The sequence below is a fragment of the Neofelis nebulosa genome, chromosome 1 (assembly GCF_028018385.1).
Source record: "Neofelis nebulosa isolate mNeoNeb1 chromosome 1, mNeoNeb1.pri, whole genome shotgun sequence".
NCBI classification, from domain to species: Eukaryota; Metazoa; Chordata; class Mammalia; order Carnivora; family Felidae; genus Neofelis; species Neofelis nebulosa.
The window spans coordinates 148,373,090-148,390,542 of NC_080782.1; the positions used below are offsets into that span (position 1 = coordinate 148,373,090).

Consider the following 17,453-nt stretch of genomic DNA (forward strand, 5'->3'; position numbering starts at 1 on the left):
TACACCCCAGCCAATCGGGAAACGAAGTCTCTGACTCAGACCAATCGTTGACGCTCAGACCCTTAAATACAGGCCAAACGGGGCGGAGTCTCGGCCGGAGGGCGGAGCGGATAGGGGCCGGGGCCCAGGGGAGGCGGGGCCTGGCAAGGGCGGGAAGTTACTAGCACGCTGGCTCCCGCTGGTCTGAGAGTCCGCCTCACCGGTACTGGGAGCGGCGAAGGAGGCAGTACCTGCGGGGGCGAAACCAGGTCTCAGGACTGGACCCTTCCTTGAGGGGCGGGGTCTGCGGCCGAGCGGAAGAATGGTGAATCCAAACCGCGGTAGAATCTGATCGTCAGATGGTCCTGGGCGAAGTGCCGCCGGTGCCGAGGTTGAGGTAAAGCTTCACGCTGCCAAGGGCCTCTTCCGTTCTCACACAGTTTCTCACACTCTTTGTGGCCCCACTCACTCTGAGCGCCTGTCTTCCCGCAGGGATCTGCTCAAATGCTACCCACGGGAGAGGTTCCCCTGCCACGCCCCCTGCCACCCCATCTAAAACTGCAGTCCCCACCCACTCCCACCGGCGCCCCCGACCCCTTTGTTTTCCTCCCAGTTCCTACTGCTGCCAGGCGTGCCGCACAATCCCCCGGCCTCGCGGACATGCCCGAGTGGAGAGGGAGAGGAGAACGTGAGCGTCCCCGGGAACCCTGGGGCTGAGCCTTCGGGGCGCGGTGGGGGAGGTCTCCTAGTGGGCGCCCGCGCTGCAGGTGTCTGTAGAGCTTTAGTGGACGGTGACGCTGGGGCGGCGAGCTGGCCCAGACTAGGGTGGATCTTTTATCTCCAATTTCTTCCACCGTGTCCCGGAACACTGGATGGATATGAATTAGATCATTGCTACAAATTACTTGCCTTGAATCCTACGATGGTAGGCCTGACATTTTGGTGGTGGCGGAATAGGCCAGTAAGTGGAACTTTTTTTTTTTTTTTTTAAGTTTATTTAATTTAGGGGGGGTGTGTGTTAATCTCTACATCGAAAATGGGGCTCGAACTCAGGACCCTGAGATCAGGAGTCGCACGTTCTTCCGACTCAGCCAGCCAGGTGCCCCAGTAGTTGGAACTTAAAAGTATGCAGGTGGGAAAAAAACAAAAACAAAAACGGAATACAGGTGGCCGTGGGAGCGCTGGTTAGTTAAGCCAATTTAAAAATTGAACTTTTAATCCTGTAACCAAGTGCAAAGTCATTCAATAAAAAACAAGTCGGTTGTTTACATTTAGCTTTTTTTTTTAGATTTTTAAATTTTATTTAATTTTATTATTTTTTGTTAATGCGTATTTATTTTTGAGAGAGTGAGTGCAAGGGGTGGGGGGGGGGGACAGAGCGGCTCTGAGCTGGCAGCGGTGAGCCCAACATGGGGCCCAAACCCACGAACCACCACCAGATCATGACCTGAGCTTAACAACTGAGCCACCCAGGTGCCCCTTCATTTAGCATTTAGCATTTAGATAATAAAAATTAGGATGCAATCCATCCTACGCTTAGACCCCAAATAGTTTTCACAAATAGAAATGTCTATCAACTGAACAATGAAAATACATTATATAAGCAATAAAAAATAACATGAAAGTATACAAAATTTGTATGCACAACATAACAAGAAGATGTTTTCATTTTGGAATTCTCAAGAAAAGATAACCCCTTCCAGAGCTTTGACACTGGTAGTTACTTTCCTGCCTAGGACTTTGCTGTACCATTTCCCACCACTCCCCACACTCCCTTACACCTCCCTACATCTCTCTATACCCCCTTACACTCCCGTAGCCCACCCCCCCTCCCCATAGGTCCTGTAGTAGCAGTTTTGGCGGTCCCAGGGAAGTGCGTCCTAAAACTGTGAGAGCCCCCCTGTGGGCTTCCTGAACACATAACTGGCAGGGCTCTAAAGGGTGCTTTTCTTTTCTTTTTTTTAATATTTATTTTTGAGAGAGAGAAAGCAGAGGGCAAGCAGGGAAGGAGCAGAGAGAGAAGGGGACAGAGGGTCTGATCCGAAGTGGGCTCTGTGCTGACAGCAGAGAGCTCAATGTGGGGCTTGAACTCATCAACCGTGAGATCATGATCTGAACTGAAGTTGGATGCTTAACCAACTGAGCCACCAACTGAGCCACCCAGGCGCCCCTGAAGGGTGCTTTTCTATTTCGGCTTCTGAGTGGTGTTCCTGTGAATGTTTTCATCCTTGTTGGACTGATGACAATGTGTCAGAGTCACGAGGGGAAGAGGCACTGCTAGATGTGTGCATGCGGCAGGATGAACTCTGTCCAGCAGAGAATTTCATCCCCGGGAAACCCAATCTGAGTAAATGTGCCTAACTGACCTTACCAAGGTCTCAGTTGTGAAGGCCTCTCCACGATCATATGGCAGGAGGAAGGAAGTGAACATTTATGTGCCCAGCACACTACATGGAGTATTTCCTCCCTTGCTCACAAAGAATGCCTTTTTTTATTTTTTTTATTTTTTAATATATGAAATTTACTGTCAAATTGGTTTCCATACAACACCCAGTGCTCATCCCAAAAGGTGCCCTCCTCAATACCCATCACCCACCCTGCCCTCCCTCCCACCCCCCATCAACCCTCAGTTAAGAATGCCTTTATTATGCACAATTTATGGAGGCTCATAGGGTAAATAGCTTGGTCGAGCTCATACAAAGCTGGATTTCAGTCCAGGTCCACTTGTCTGGAAACCCACACTCTGCTTGGACTCTGTGATACATCCTCTGTCATACAACTACATCATGTATTTTTATTTATTTTTCATTTTTTATATAAATTTCTTTATTTTGAGAGTGTATGTGTGTATACATGAGCATGCATGAGCTCATGTGAGCAGGAGAGGGGCAGAGAGAGAGAGAGAATCACAAGCAGGCTCTGCACTGGCAGTGTTAGCCCGATATGGGGCTTGAACTCACGAACCGTGAGACCATGACCTGAGCTGAGACCAAGAGTGGGATGCTTAACTGAGCCACCCAGGTGCCCCTACACTATGTATTTTTAAAACCAGGCTCAGACCTCCGTGCCAGATCTGAAGTGGCTTGTGTGACTTTACTGATTTTGTTCTAATGGCTATTTGAGCTCACTTGAAGCAGTATAGACTGGATGAGACCATAATAGCTTAATGGGCATTAGACCAGGGGTCTGAAGGACAAGTGACCTTGGGCAATTCATTTAACCTCTCTTGAGGCTTTAGCACCTTGTCTGTAAAGTGAGAAAGTTGGACCCAGATGGTCTAAGGTCCCATCTTTTGAAAAGATGGGGAGGATGATTTTTTTTTAATTGTGATAAAATTTATGAACCATATAGTTTGCCCATTTAAAGTGTACAAATCAGTGGTTTTAGTATATTTTAGTGAGTTGTGCAGATATCACCACAATCAATTTGAAGACATTTACATCCCCTCAATAAAAACCCCTGCACCCTCTGACCCCCTCATTCTCTCCAGCCCTAAGCAACCCCTAATTTACTTTCTGTTCCTATAGATTTCCCTGTTCTGGACATTCCATCAAAATGGAATCATATAGCATGTGACCTTTTGTGTCTGGCTTCTTTCACTTAGCATAATGTTTTCTAGGTTTATCCATGTTGTAGCAGGTATCAGCATGTAGGAATATTATCACTTAACATTCCATTGTATTCTGCATTTTATCCATTTATCAGCCAATGGATGATTGGATCCTTTCTACCTTTTGACTGTTGTGAATAGTGTTACTATGAACAATCATGTGCAACTTTTCGTGTAGGCATATGTCTTCAGTCCTCATGGGTATACACCTAGAACTAGAAATCTTGGGTCTATGTTTAACTTTTTGGGGAATTGTCAAGCTGTTTGCCAAGGTGGCTGCACCATTTTATATTCCTAGCATCAATGTACAAGGGTTCCAATTTCCCCACATTCTTTTTTGTTTTTTAAAGTTTATTTGTTTTGAGAGAGAGAGTATGCGCATGCAGGAGTGGGAGAGGGGCAGAGAGAGAGGGAGAGAAGGAGGGATCCTAAACAATCTTCACACTACCAGTGCAGAGCCTGAATTGGGGCTCAAATTCACGAACTGTGAGACCATGACCTGAGCCAAAATCAAGGATGGGTAGCTTAACCGATGGAGCCACCTAGGCACCCCAAGTATTCACTGTTAAGTTTTTTGGGTACATATGTGTACCTATGTTTGTTTACATACATTAAATAATAGAAAATGGAGGCACCTGGCTGGCTCAGTCAGTAGAACATGACTTTTGATCTAAGGGTTGTGAGTTTGAGCCCTGTGTTGGATATAGAGTTTACTTCGAAAAAATAAAAATAAAAATAAATAAATAAATAAAAGGGTACCTGGCTATTTCAGTTGTGGAGCATGAAACTCTTGATGTTGGGGTTGTGGGTTTGAGCCCCATGTTGGGTGTAGAGATTACTTAAAGTCTGAAAATTTTTTAAAAATTTCATAATAAAATGAATTCTATTTAAAAAATAATATAATGTACTGTTCTGGCAATTTATTTCCCCTTATCAACATATCATGGGAAACGTTTCTATTTCTACCATAGAGATAAATCTTATTCTTCTAAGATCTTCATCACATTGCATTGTGCAGATTTCCATAGTTTATTTAAGTAGCCCCTGCTAATGGATTTTAGTTTTAGTGTTTTTACTATTTTGAGTAAGTTTGCAATGAATATTCTATCTTTGCTACTTTTGTGAGTCTATCCAAGATAAATTCCTAACATTTATAATTTTGATATCTGCGTATTATCAGGTGATCCTCTAAAGAGGTACAATTTATTGGGGCACCTGGGTGCCTCAGTTGGTTGAGCGTTTGACTTCGGCTCAGGTCATGATCTCGCAGTTCGTGGATTCGAGTGATGGCTCGGAGCCTGGAGTCTGCTTTGGATTCTGTGTCTCCCTCTCTCTGCCCCTCCCCTGCTCATGCTCTCTCTCTCTCTCTCTCTCTCTCTCTCTCTCAAGAATAAATAAACTTAAAAAAAATTAAAAGCAGTCTTCTGGAGGAGCAGTTCCAGCAGGGCAAGCTTCTTGCATGCTTGCTTCAAGACCAGGCCAGTGTGGCCAAGCAGATGGCTATGTGCTGGAGGGCAAGGAGCTAGAGTTCTATCTGAGGAAAATCAAAGCCTGGAAAGTCATGTAATAAAAGGTGTTTATCCTGCCCTGTTAAAAAAAAAAAAAGTTAAAAAAAAAAAGAGGTACAATTTACAATTGTTCTGAATAGTGTCTCACCAACACTTGCCAAGACTGGGCTTTAGCGACTTTTTCTTTTTTTATGTATGTTTATTTTTGAGAAAGAGAGCGTGAGCGGGGAAGGGGCAGAGAGAGAGGGAGACAGAATCTGAAGCAGCATCCAGATTCTGAGCTGTCAGCACAGAGCCCCATGCGGAACTTGATCTCACGAGCCACTAGATCATGACCTGAACCCAAGTTGGCCGCTTAACTGACTGAGCCACCCAGGAGCCCCTTTTAGCAAATTTTTTTTAGAGGGAAGAAAGTTGGTGATGATCTAGTAGGGACAAATAGTATCTTGTTTTCATTTACATTGATTTAGTTCTTGGGGAAGTTAGATATTATTTTTTTAAAGATTTTATTTTCAGGTAATGTCAGACACCCAACGTGGGGCTTGAACCCACAACCCCGAGATCAAGAGTCACACACTCTACCAACTGATTCAGCCAGGCGCCTCTATATTTCATGTTTTTACAGCTCATTTATGTTCTATTCTTGTCCAGTTTTTCTATACGGTGATCTCTTCCCGCTATAGAAGAGCTTTTAGTACTTTAAGGCAAATGTCCTAGTGCTTTTGTGGTTTCACAGTTTGTATGAAAATGTTTGATCCATCAGGTTTAATGTGAGTGTTAGGAGCAAGGCTGGGCTCCAGCTTGACTTTCTTCCAGCTGACTAAGCCATTGTCCTTCTGTCATTTATTGAATTCTTTATCGAGCCATGCATTCACTTAAAATACCCAAAAATAAATAAACCTTAAAAATTTTTTGAGGAGTGCTTGGGTGGCTTAGTTAAGTGTCTGACCGGCTCAGGTCATGATCTCATGGTTTGTGAGTTCGAGCGCCATGTCAGGCTCTGTGCTGACAGCTCAGAGCCTGGAATCTGCTTTAGATTCTGTGTCTCCCTCTCTCTGCCCCTACCCCACTTGTACTCTGTCTCGCTCTCAAAAATAAACAAACATTAAAAAATAGAATACCTCGGGGTGCCTGGGTGGCGCAGTCGGTTAAGCGTCTGACTTCAGCCAGGTCACGATCTCGCACTCCGTGAGTTCGAGCCCCGCGTCAGGCTCTGGGCTGATGGCTCGGAGCCTGGAGCCTGTTTCCGATTCTGTGTCTCCCTCTCTCTCTGCCCCTCCCCCGTTCATGCTCTGTCTCTCTCTGTCCCAAAAATAAATAAAAAACGTTGAAAAAAAATTAAAAAAAAAATAGAATACCTCTGTTGGAGAGCACCTAGGTGGCTCAGTCAGTTGAGCATCCGACTCTTGGTTTTGGCTCAGTTCATGATCTCACAGTTTTGTGGGTTTGAGCCCCAAGTCTGGCTCTGCACTGGCATGGAGCAGAGCCTGCTTGAGATTCTCTTTCCCTCCCTCTCTCTCTGCCCCTCCCCTGCTTGTGCTGCCTCTCTCTCTCTCTCCAAACAAACAAATAAACAAACAAACAAACAAACTTAATAAAATAAAATGCCTCTGTCATATTCTAGATGCTTATATGTATTTGGGCAGTAGTAAACTGCTTTGATGGCTATAGTGTTTGTTAGCTTGTTTTTGTTTTTGAACTACTTTTTAGATCAGTTTACTAGTTTAAACCAATCCTAGGGAGAGACGGGATACCTGGAGAGAGGAGTGGTCTGAGAGTCAAACAGGTCAGGATTTGAATCCCAGCTTTAAGGTTTTATCAGCTTTTTACCCCCTGGGCAAATTCTTTAACTTTAGGAGCTCCTGTTTTTTTGGTCTTTCAAATCAGATGAGGATTGAAGGAGATCCTGCCAGGAAAGCCCCCAGGCTGCCCTTCTGCTTCTGCTGGTGGCATGAAGGTTCCCTCCCGGGGCCTGAGCTTTAGAGGGCCCGGGTTTGGGGTGAAGAATCTGGGAGCCCGAGGCCTGGAGGTCAGCTCCCCGCCCCCAACCCTCCAGGTACAGGAATTCTCTGCTCAGTTGGTGCGGAGTCCATTAGAAGGGCCTGCAGGGCCTGCGTAGCCCTCTCCCCCAGTCTGCTCTTCAGAGGGAAGGCCATCCCTGTAGATCTGAAGGGCGGCCAAGGTGTGGGTCGGTAGGTTGTGGACAGAGTGTGAACATTTGGCTTGGGGCGTCCACACATGTGCAAGTGGGTCCCTTACTGTCAGAACAGAGAGGCGTGGGTAGGAATAGAAGAGGGGGGATCAAGAGCTCCATTTGTACTGTTGCCCTGAACCTCTCCAATGTGAGAGGTGGGCCTGCTTCTTTTCTTCTTTCTCTCTCTTTTTAAAATTTTTTTATTTTTTGAGAGAGAGAGAAAGAGTGAGCTTGTGAGCAGGGGAGAGGGGCAGAGAGAGAGAGAGAGAGAGAGAGAGAGAGAGAGAATCCTAAGAAAGCTCCACACTTAGCTTGCAGCCCACCACGGGGCTCGATTCCATGACCCTGGGATCATGACCTTGTAAGGGTTAAATTGTAGTATAGGGCTTAATGCTTAGCTTGAAAAATAACAGCTTTGTGTTGACACTGAAGGTTAAGAGATAACAGCCTTGCTTTACTCTTGTAAATTATGCCTTATACTCTTGTAAATTAGGCTTCACCAATTAAGGAAACAAAAGTTCAAAGAAAAGAGCATCAGAGGCAGGGTCAAGGAGATCCACTGGTTGCAACTTAGAGGCAGAAAGTCTAAAATAAACACCTCATTAGGCAACTGTTTCTAACTCATCTGGAAACTGTTTCTAACTCATCTGGAAACTGTTTCTTTGTTCTGTTCCCAGGTGATGATAAAACAATGTGATCAGTTGGGGCGCCTGGGTGGCGCAGTCAGTTAAGCGTCCGACTTCAGCCAGGTCACGATCTCGCGGTCCGTGAGTTCGAGCCCCGCGTCGGGCTCTGGGCTGATGGCTCGGAGCCTGGAGCCTGTTTCCGATTCTGTGTCTCCCTCTCTCTCTGCCCCTCCCCCGTTCATGCTCTGTCTCTCTCTGTCCCAAAAAAATAAATAAAAAACGTTGAAAAAAAAATTAAAAAAAAAAAAAAACAATGTGATCAGCTATAAAAACTCTGTACCCCTGCTGTTCGAGGCTGCACTCTTACCAAGAGTGTTGGTCCCGATCGGTCCGCCTTGCCTCTCATTGTAATAAACTTTGTTGTGACTGTCACTGGTGCCCGTAGCATTCTGTTTCAGGAGTCGTGTGGATGCAACAACCTGAGCTGAAATCGAGATTTGGACACTCAAGCTCAATGGACTGAGCCATCCAGGTACCCCTCTCCTTTCTCTCTTGATGACAGATTGCAAGCAGGGGGTGGGGCTGGGGGGAGTGGCTGGGAGTGGGATGTACTCATTTGTTCAACCAGCAGAGACTGGGAACTGACTGGGTGTATTAGTTTCCTAGGGCTGCCCTAATAAAATACCACAAACTGGGTGGCTGAAAACAGCACAACTTTATGGTCTCACAATTCTAGAGATTAGAAATCTGAAATCAAAGTATCAGCAGGGGCATGTTTTCTCTGAAGATTCCAGGGGAACATCTATTCCATGCTTTTCTCCTAACTTCTGGAATGGCCCCCAGTCCCTGGTGTTCCTTGGCTTGTAGGCATATCACTCCCATCTCTCCCTCCGTCCTCACATGCCTTTCTTTCTGTGCACCTGTCTTGACATGATATTTTCCTTTCTTTTTTAAAAAATTTTTATGTTCATTTTATTTTTGAGAGAGAGAGAGAGACCTAGACAGAGTGGGAGTGGGGGAGGGGCAGAGAGAGAGGGAGACACAGAATCCGAAGCAGGTTCCAGGCTCTGAGCTGTCAGCACAGAGCCCGACGCGGGGCTCGAACCCACAAACCTTGAGATCATGACCCGAGCTGAAGTTGGTGCTGAACTGACTGAGCCACGCCAGTGCTCCAATATTTTCCTCTTCTGAGAAAGGCACCGGTCATTGGATCAGGACCCACTAATGATCTCATCTTACCTTGATTGCATCTGCAAAGACCCTATTTCTAAATGAGATCATGTGTACAGGTACCAGGGGTTAAGACTTGAATAGATCCTTTCAGGGACACAACTGAGCCCAGCACTGGGGGCTTATGCCTTAGCGGGGCATGTGCTGGAGGTCCATGTGCAGCCGAGGGATCAGGTGAGGTTGAGACAGCCCCCAGCCCCTGGGCCATCTGGCTGGGTTGAGGTAGTGATGGGACTGGAGGGCTGGGCCTGGAGAGGCTCAAGTCACTACGCAGCTTCTGACATAGGGCTTCAGCACTGACTCTCCCACTTTCACAGCCAGTGACCTGGGGCAGGCAGTGACATGTGGCTCTGATTTCTGGCGGGGATATAATTAGAAGGGAGATCTGGACTTTCGGAAACCAAAGGGACCCTGGGGACCACCTAATCCAGACATTTCGCAGATGGGAAGCCGAGGCAACTCCATAAGCCCCTATGTGTTCTAGTTGGGTGCTTGTGCAGGGGTGGGCAGCCCTGGGCTGTGGGCCGTGGCTCTCACTGGTGGTGGGGAAGGGGTGGCTGCTGAGTCCACCCTCAGCCCCTGAGCCCTAATCAGAGCCTGAAGCAGGTTCTATTCCAGGCCACCAACACGAGTCTGAAGTGGGCTTTTCTCTTGGGGCGCCTGGGTGGCTCAGCCGGTTGAGCATCCAACTTCAGGTCAGGCCGAAATCTCACGGTTGTTGAGTTCGAGCTCCACATCGGGCTTGCTGCTGTCAGCACAGAGCCCACTTCGGATCTTCTGTCCCCGCTCTCTCTCTGCCCTTTCCTCACATGCGCTCTCTCTCTCAAAAATAAATAAATCTTTAAGGAAAAAAAAAAGTGTGCTTTTCCCAGATGGGTATTTTGGTCTGAAGCTGCTTGGAGGAAGAGGTGGGTTGGGGGGAGGGGGTGTCGCCCTGTTTCAGTTCTGACTCTCACTTCCACCCTCCTGGTGCCTGTGGGTGTCATGCAGGGCTGCTGTCCTCTGTGTTCCCCCTCGGCCTCTGCCTGGCTGCGTTTCTCACCACGTGCTTCATCTGTTACCCTCTGCCCTTGGCTTTGCATGCTCTCAAAATTTCTCATCTTCTGTCTTTTCTCTTTTACCCTCCTGTTTTGGTAAAGCTTGATGGGGTGTTAAGCAGTGTGTGTGTGTGTGTGTGTGTGTGTGTGTGTGTGTACCAAAGCTGCCCCCTTTGCATGGCACTGTGCTGCCTCCCACTGTTTCACAGGATCCGCAAGCTCCGTGGGCACATATTCTGTTCCTGTGCTCCTTTTCCACGGCCTCCTGGAGTCAACATTGGCATGCCTGCCAGACCTCGTGCCATGTTCCTTAAATAGCTCTTCCTCAAGCAGTCCCATCCTGGGCTCCAGCTGCAGTGTACAGCTAAGGCCAGGGCAGAGGGCGCCAGTGTGGGCACCCATGGGCTAGAAGTCTGAGCAGCCGGAGTTTTTGCAGCCGGCAGTGTCAGCACAGTTGACAAACCATCAAGAGTAGAAGGAACGTGAGGTTTGGGGTCTCTGTACTGGACTTCCCATTCATTCCAAAAGATGTACTGAGCACCTGGAATGTGCCAAATTCTGTGCTAGGCATTGGAGGGAGCGATGGTGAACTACAGGGAGAAAGTCTTTCTCTCCTCCAGAGGTTCTGGTCAGCCAGGAGAAGATGGAGCTGGAACCTGGGAGAACATGCTTCCTGCTAAGAGTTGCTGGATCGGTGGGGGGATGGGCGCTGGCCATGCCTGGAGCAGAGGGCGAGGGCAGGGTTGAGGACGCTAGGTGGCAGGACCCACCAGGTCGGCCACCCTCAGTGCTCATGGCGGCCATGCTCATTGTTGGGGATCTACGGGGCTACAACACAGAAAACCCCAGAAGGGCAGAGACTGTCAGTGGATCTCCATAGCTCCCAAGGAGTCAATGCCCAGAAAACATTGGAGCGAATGAACTTTATGGAGTTTTGTTTAGGTCTTGAGCTTACTGGGGGGCACTGCAGATATTTAAATTGGGGAGTAAGTGCGCCCGGCTGGCTGAGTGGGAAGAGCATGCAACTCTCGATCCCAGGGTTGTGAGTTTGAGCCCCGTGCAGGGTGTAGAGATTACAAAAAAAACCACAAAAACGCTTAGAAACAAACAAATAAACTTTTTAAAGAAAGAAAAGAAAAAAGAAATAAAATAAGGGGCACCTGGGTGGCTCAGTCAGTTAAGCGGCTGACTTCGGCTCAGGTCGTAATCTCACTCTCACAGTTCGTGATTTTGAGCCCTGCATCAGGCTCTCTGCTGTCAGCATGGAGCCTGCTTCAGATCCTCTGTCCCCCTCTCTCTCTCTGCCCCTCCCCTGTTTATTCTCTCTCTCTCAAACATAAATAAACATTAATTTTTTTTTAAATAAATAAATTGGGGAGTAGGCCAGTTAGCTTTGTGCATTTGTAAGATCATTTGGCTACCATGGGAAAAGAGGGGAGTGGGCAGTGGAGCCTGAGGAAGGGGAAAGAAAGATGAGGGCAGCATGGGACCCACTTCAGTGGCCCAGTTGACCCGTGAGAGGAGCCCAGGATGGTGGTGGCCAAGAGGTCGGAGCTCAGGGAATGGGTATAAACAATATGTAGGAGGTAAGCAGGACTTTGAGACTGGGGGATGCAGGTGGGGAAGAGGACAGGTGGGGTAGGCAGAATTTCTAAACTGGGCCCCCAGAGAGGTCCTGCCCTAATTCCCAGAATCTGTGGGTCCACTGGGCTGTCACTCCTGTGAGTCTGTGAGTTGGCACCACCGACTGCCCTGGATTATCCAGGCTGGCCCAGCATATAACTGATGAGTCCCTGAAGGCAGAGCACTTCCCTGGCTGGTGGCAGCTGGGCCATTGGGGAGATTAGAAACTGGCTGTGAAGATGGGAGCCTTGTGCAAGGACTGAACAGCAGCTGCAGGAAGCCTGGAGCGACCTCGGCTGACAGGAAGGGGGGCCCCAGTCCTGCAAGTTCCCTGTGGAACTGAGTCCAGCCAACAACCGGAATGAGCTTGGAAGAGGACCACCCGCCCTGAGCACCAGGTGAGATCACGGTGGGTAGAGACTTTGACTCAGCCTCCTGTAAAGCACTGAGCAGAGAAGCCCACTGTGCCATCCTGTGACACTTCTGACACGTGAGAGAAGAAATGGACGCTGTTTTCAGGCACGAGGTAGAAAACAAACACGTGGGGCACCTGGGTGACTCACTGGGTTAAGCATCGGACTTCAGCTCACAGCTTGTGGGTTCAGTCTCTGTGCTGACAGCTCAGAGCCTGGAGCCTGCTTCGGATTCTGTGTCTCCCTCTCTCTCTGCCCCTCCCCCACTCATGCATGCGCGCTCTCTCTCTCAAAAATAAATAAACATAAAGGAAAAAAGAAAATGAACATGTCAGGTTTCTGGATACATTCACTGAATTAAAAACCGGTGGAGGGCAGGAGAGGCTGGCAGAGAAAAAGGCCCTGTCAGATTGTTGAGAGGATCAGGAAAGTATTAGAAAGTATTTCTTTCCTTTTTTTTTTTAAGTTTATTTATTCTGAGAGAGAGAGAGCCCATGCGAGCAGGGGAGGAGCAGAGAGAGAGGGGAAAAAGAGAGAATCCTAAGCAGGCTCTGCACTGTCAGCACAGAGTCTGATGCAGGCCTCGAACTCACAAACCATGAGATCATGACCTGAGTGGAAACTAAGAGTTGGACACTTAATTGACTGAGCCACCCAGGCACCCGCATCTTGCTTTTTTCAATAGGAGAGTGTTCTTATGAAATTGTTGGTGTTTCTGTTAGGAAAGATAGCCTTAAATTAGTTTATCAGATGTCTAGGGGAGGTTGGACATCTTTGTGATCTTGAATCTTCTTATTCAGGAACACAAAAGGCCTTTCCATTTCCTCACATGTTTTGTGTGCTCAGCGTTTACTATTTGCTTCATCTTTATCTTGAGTATTAAGTGTATTCCTAGGAGTTTTATGTCCTTTCTTCCTTTATTTTCTGATTATTGTTGGCATACATAAAAGCCACCTTGCTGAATTCTCTTATTGTTTATTTAGAATAATGTTTTGGCTAATCCTCTTTGGGGCTTCCAAGTATATAATCATGTGATCTGCAAATGGTGATGATTTTACCTACTCTTTTCCTCTTTTACACCTCGAATCTCTTTCTCTTGTCCAATTGTGTTAGTTGTTCCTCCAGAAAAGTTAAAGAATAAATGTAAGAAGGTATTGTTTCTTACTTTAATCAAAGTAAGAAGGCTTCAGGAAGACGACATTTCAGTTTTTTTAAAAGCGTTTATCTTATTCTATTTTGTCAAGAATGGCTTAAATAAAAATATATGTTGAAATGTATCAAATACCCTGTTCATTCATATGGTAAAACCTTGGATGGTGAGTAACTTGTTCTGTGAGTGTTCAGCAAGACAAGCAAACATTTCTAATACATTTTAACTTAATAAACAAGCAGTGTTTTGCAATATGAGTCGTACGTGATGCCGAATGTCATATGAGCACAACTGAGCCAGTGGTTTTTCTCTCTGGCTGTGGAATGGTGGATGATTGTCTCCCATACTCGGATGCTCGGTCTCAGGCCACAGTGTTTGACAGAAGTCAGTAGTTTTATTTATTTATTTATTTATTTATTTATTTATTTTTAATTAAAAAAAAATTTTTTTTTTTAATTTTTTTTTTCAACGTTTTTTATTTATTTTTGGGACAGAGAGAGACAGAGCATGAACGGGGGAGGGGCAGAGAGAGAGGGAGACACAGAATCGGAAACAGGCTCCAGGCTCTGAGCCATCAGCCCAGAGCCTGACGCGGGGCTCGAACTCACGGACCGCGAGATCGTGACCTGGCTGAAGTCGGACGCTTAACCGACAGCGCCACCCAGGCGCCCCTAATTAAAAATTTTTTTAATGTTTATTTATTTTTGAGACAGAGAAAGACAGAGCATGAATGAGGGAGGGTCAGAGAGAGGGAGACACAGAATCTGAAGCAGGCTCCAGGCTCTGAACTGTCAGTACAGAGCCTGATGTGGGGCTCGAACTCACGGAGTGTGAGATCATGACCTGAGCCAAAGTCGGATGCCCAACTGACTGAGCCACCCAGGCGCCCCTATTTTTTTTATTTAAAAAAAATTTTTTTTTCATGTTTATTTTTGAGAGAGAGAGAGAGAGCACTCATGCATGCACCTGGGTCAGGGAGGGAGAGAGAGAGGGAAACACAGAATCCTAAGCAGGCTCCAGGCTCTGAGTTGTCTGCACAGAGCCTGACACGGGGCTCAAACCCACCAACTGTGAGACCATGACCTGACCCGAAGTCGGATGCCCAACCAACTGTGCCAACCAGATGCTCCAGAAATCAGTGATTTTTCAGAACGTTGGAAGGTGCCCACAACTAGCACAAGTGTATTTTTTGGCACTTCAAAGAACCTATGGACAGTCCTTTGCTTTTCCATACAAGAGTAAGCTTAGGAATGCTTTGCTTCATTCTAGGTCAGGCTGCCTGCAGACAGAGACCGTTTCCTCTGCTGCCTTATTGCCAGTTCCAGTGAATACAGTATATGACAAGAGTTTATTAATACTTTACTGTGGTCAACATCCATGAGAGTGTATACAATGGCCCCATGCAGGAAAAGATTGAAAAGGAAGGCAGTAAGAAGGAGATGATTCCAGTGGAAGTTAAGAAAATCAAGGTATGCAAATGAGGTATGAGAGTGGCAGAAATTGCGAGATTTTATAAGAAGTCTACATTGACCATTTGCACAATATTAAAGGAGAAAGAAGAAATAAGGCGGCTAGATGGCAGTAGCAAAAGCAGTGACTCCGTTAGTGAAAGTCGTCCTACACAATAACCCTCCTCTCTCTTGTCTCCCTCACATCAGCCACAAAGGTTTTCAAAGGTAAGTGCAGGTTCGTTTATTTTTCTTTATATTTTGTATTTTCTTAATTATTTTGCATTATATTACAGTACTGTAATCATTTTCATATGAATATTTTTGAGTTGTGGAATGAATCATCTGAGTTTCCATTATTTCTTTTTAAAAAAATTTTTTTAACGTTTATTTATTTTTGGGACAGAGAGAGACAGAGCATGAACGGGGGAGGGGCAGAGAGAGAGGGAGACACAGAATCAGAAGCAGGCTCCAGGCTCTGAGCCATCAGCCCAGAGCCTGACGCGGGGCTCGAACTCACGGGCCGTGAGATCGTGACCTGAGCTGAAGTCGGACGCTCAACCGACTGAGCCACCCAGGCGCCCCACCATTATTTCTTATGGGGAAATTCACTTCGAGATACAAGTGCTTTAGATTACAAGCATGTTTCCAGAACGAATTATGCTTGAAAACCAAGGTTTTACTGTAGTGATAAGACTTTTCCCCCCTCATTTTTCCTATTAATATTATTATATTAATGGCATTCTTAAATATTAAAGTGTTTTTTTTTAATGTTTATTTATTTTGGAGAAAGAGAGCATGAGTGGGGAGTGGGCAGAGAGAGGGAGAAGAAGATCCACATTGATAGCAGACAGCCTGATGCGGAGCCTGAACCCACAAACTGCGAGATCATGACCTGAGCTGAAGTCAGATGCTCAACTGACTTAGCCACCCAGGTGTCCCCAATGGAGTTCCTAATATTAAACCATCCTTGCCTTTCTGGAATAAGTCTTGCTTGGTTATGATTTCAAGTTATTATTAGGAGCGCCTGACTGGTTCAGTCGGTGGAGTATGCAACTCTTGATCTGGCGGTCGTGAGTTCAAACCCCATATTGGGTGTAGAGATTACTTAAAAAAATATTTTAAATATTTAAAATTACTGGGGTGCCTGGGTGGCTCAGTCGGTTAAGCGGCCGACTTCGGCTCAGGTCTTGATCTCGCGTCCGTGAGTTCGAGCGCGTCAGGCTCTGCGCTGACAGCTCAGAGCCTGGAGCCTATTTCATAGTCTGTGTCTCCCTCTCTCTGACCCTCACCATTCATGCTCTGTCTCTCCTTGTCTCAAAAATAAATAAATGTTAAAAAAATTTAAATATTTAAAATTATTAATATGCTGTTGGATTGTACTTGCTTATACTTACTAGCATTCTTGCATCAGTATTCATAACTGATCTCAGTCTGTGGTTTTCTCGTATTGGTCATGTCAAGGCTCACGCCTGAGATGACCTCCAAGTGGAGGTGTGGAGGTGGCCATAGGACTGGGACCTGTGCATCTGGAGCTCATGAGAAAGGGCCAGACTGGGGAGATAGATTGGTGAGTCTCTTGTATATAGGCAGTATCTTGTGCTAAAACATGGGTGAATCTTGAAAACATGCTAAGAAGCCAGATACAAAAAGCCCCATATTATATGATTCCATTTGTAAAAAAAGTCCAGGGGTACTTGCGTGGCTCAAGCAGTTAAGCATCTGACTTCAGCTCAGGTCATGATCTCACGATTTGTGGGTTCGAGCCCCGTGTCCGGCTCTGTGCTGACAGCTTGGATTCTGGAGCCTGATCTGATTCTGTGTCTCCCTGTCTCTCTGCCCCTCCCCTGCTCATGCTCTGTCTCTCTCTCAAAAAAAAAAAAATAAATAATAAAACATTAAAAATTATTTTAAAATGTCCAGAATACAACAATCAGGAGAGACAGAAAGCAGATTAGTGGTTGCAGGAGCTGAGGGGGTGGATAGGAATGGCTGCTAAATGGGTAAGGGGTTTCTTTTTAGGTCAGGTGAATGTTCTAAGCTTAGATTGTGGTGACCCATTGCCCAACTCTGGGAATACACTAAAACCGTTGAATCACGTTTTAACCAGGTGGATTTTATGGCATGTCAATTATATGTGGATTAGAACGTGGGGAGAGGAAAAAAGAAACAGAATTGTCTGGAACTTAGAAGGAAAATTTGGTGACTGGTATGAGAAATGCTCTCCTGACCTGAGTCAGGGTTCATAGTCCCAATGCGAGTCCAGTTCTCACTTTTTTTGTCAAAATGGAGGAACGTTCACTGGGGAGAAAAGTATTTGTTTGTGGGCAACAAGATCAGTTCTGGGATATCATTCATCCTTGCTGGAAATAGTTCTGACCCGGCAGCCAAAGGGAGGGGCCGTTTTAGAAGGAACGCTTCCCCAGGAGGAAAAGATTTACTGGCAGGACGCGACAGGAAAACGGGTGGGCCAGGCTCAACAGCCTAGACTAGACCAACATAAATAGGTGACCAGCCTGACCCTGGCCTGGAGGAGATGATGACCGGAGCTGGTTCTGGTAAGGCAGAAGCCTGCCAAAGGACTGGCTGAGGTCGGCGAGGGTGTCTGGAGGAGGCAGGACTAAGATATTAGTGT

At 46.5% G+C, this 17,453-nt stretch overlaps 1 long non-coding RNA gene across 2 annotated transcripts; it reads left to right on the plus strand.

Annotated features, from left to right (window-relative positions):
- Nucleotides 1–3: 3 nt before the first annotated feature.
- On the plus strand, nt 4–7,995 carry LOC131517165 (uncharacterized). Of its 2 annotated transcripts, XR_009264436.1 has the most exons (4): nt 4–376; nt 4,979–5,152; nt 6,985–7,153; nt 7,969–7,995. It is a non-coding gene; the product is annotated as an uncharacterized LOC131517165 (long non-coding RNA). The 2 variants fall into 2 exon arrangements; XR_009264435.1 differs by lacking the exon at nt 7,969–7,995 and having other exon boundaries at nt 6,985–7,961.
- The last annotated feature ends 9,458 nt before the right edge of the window (nt 7,996–17,453 follow it).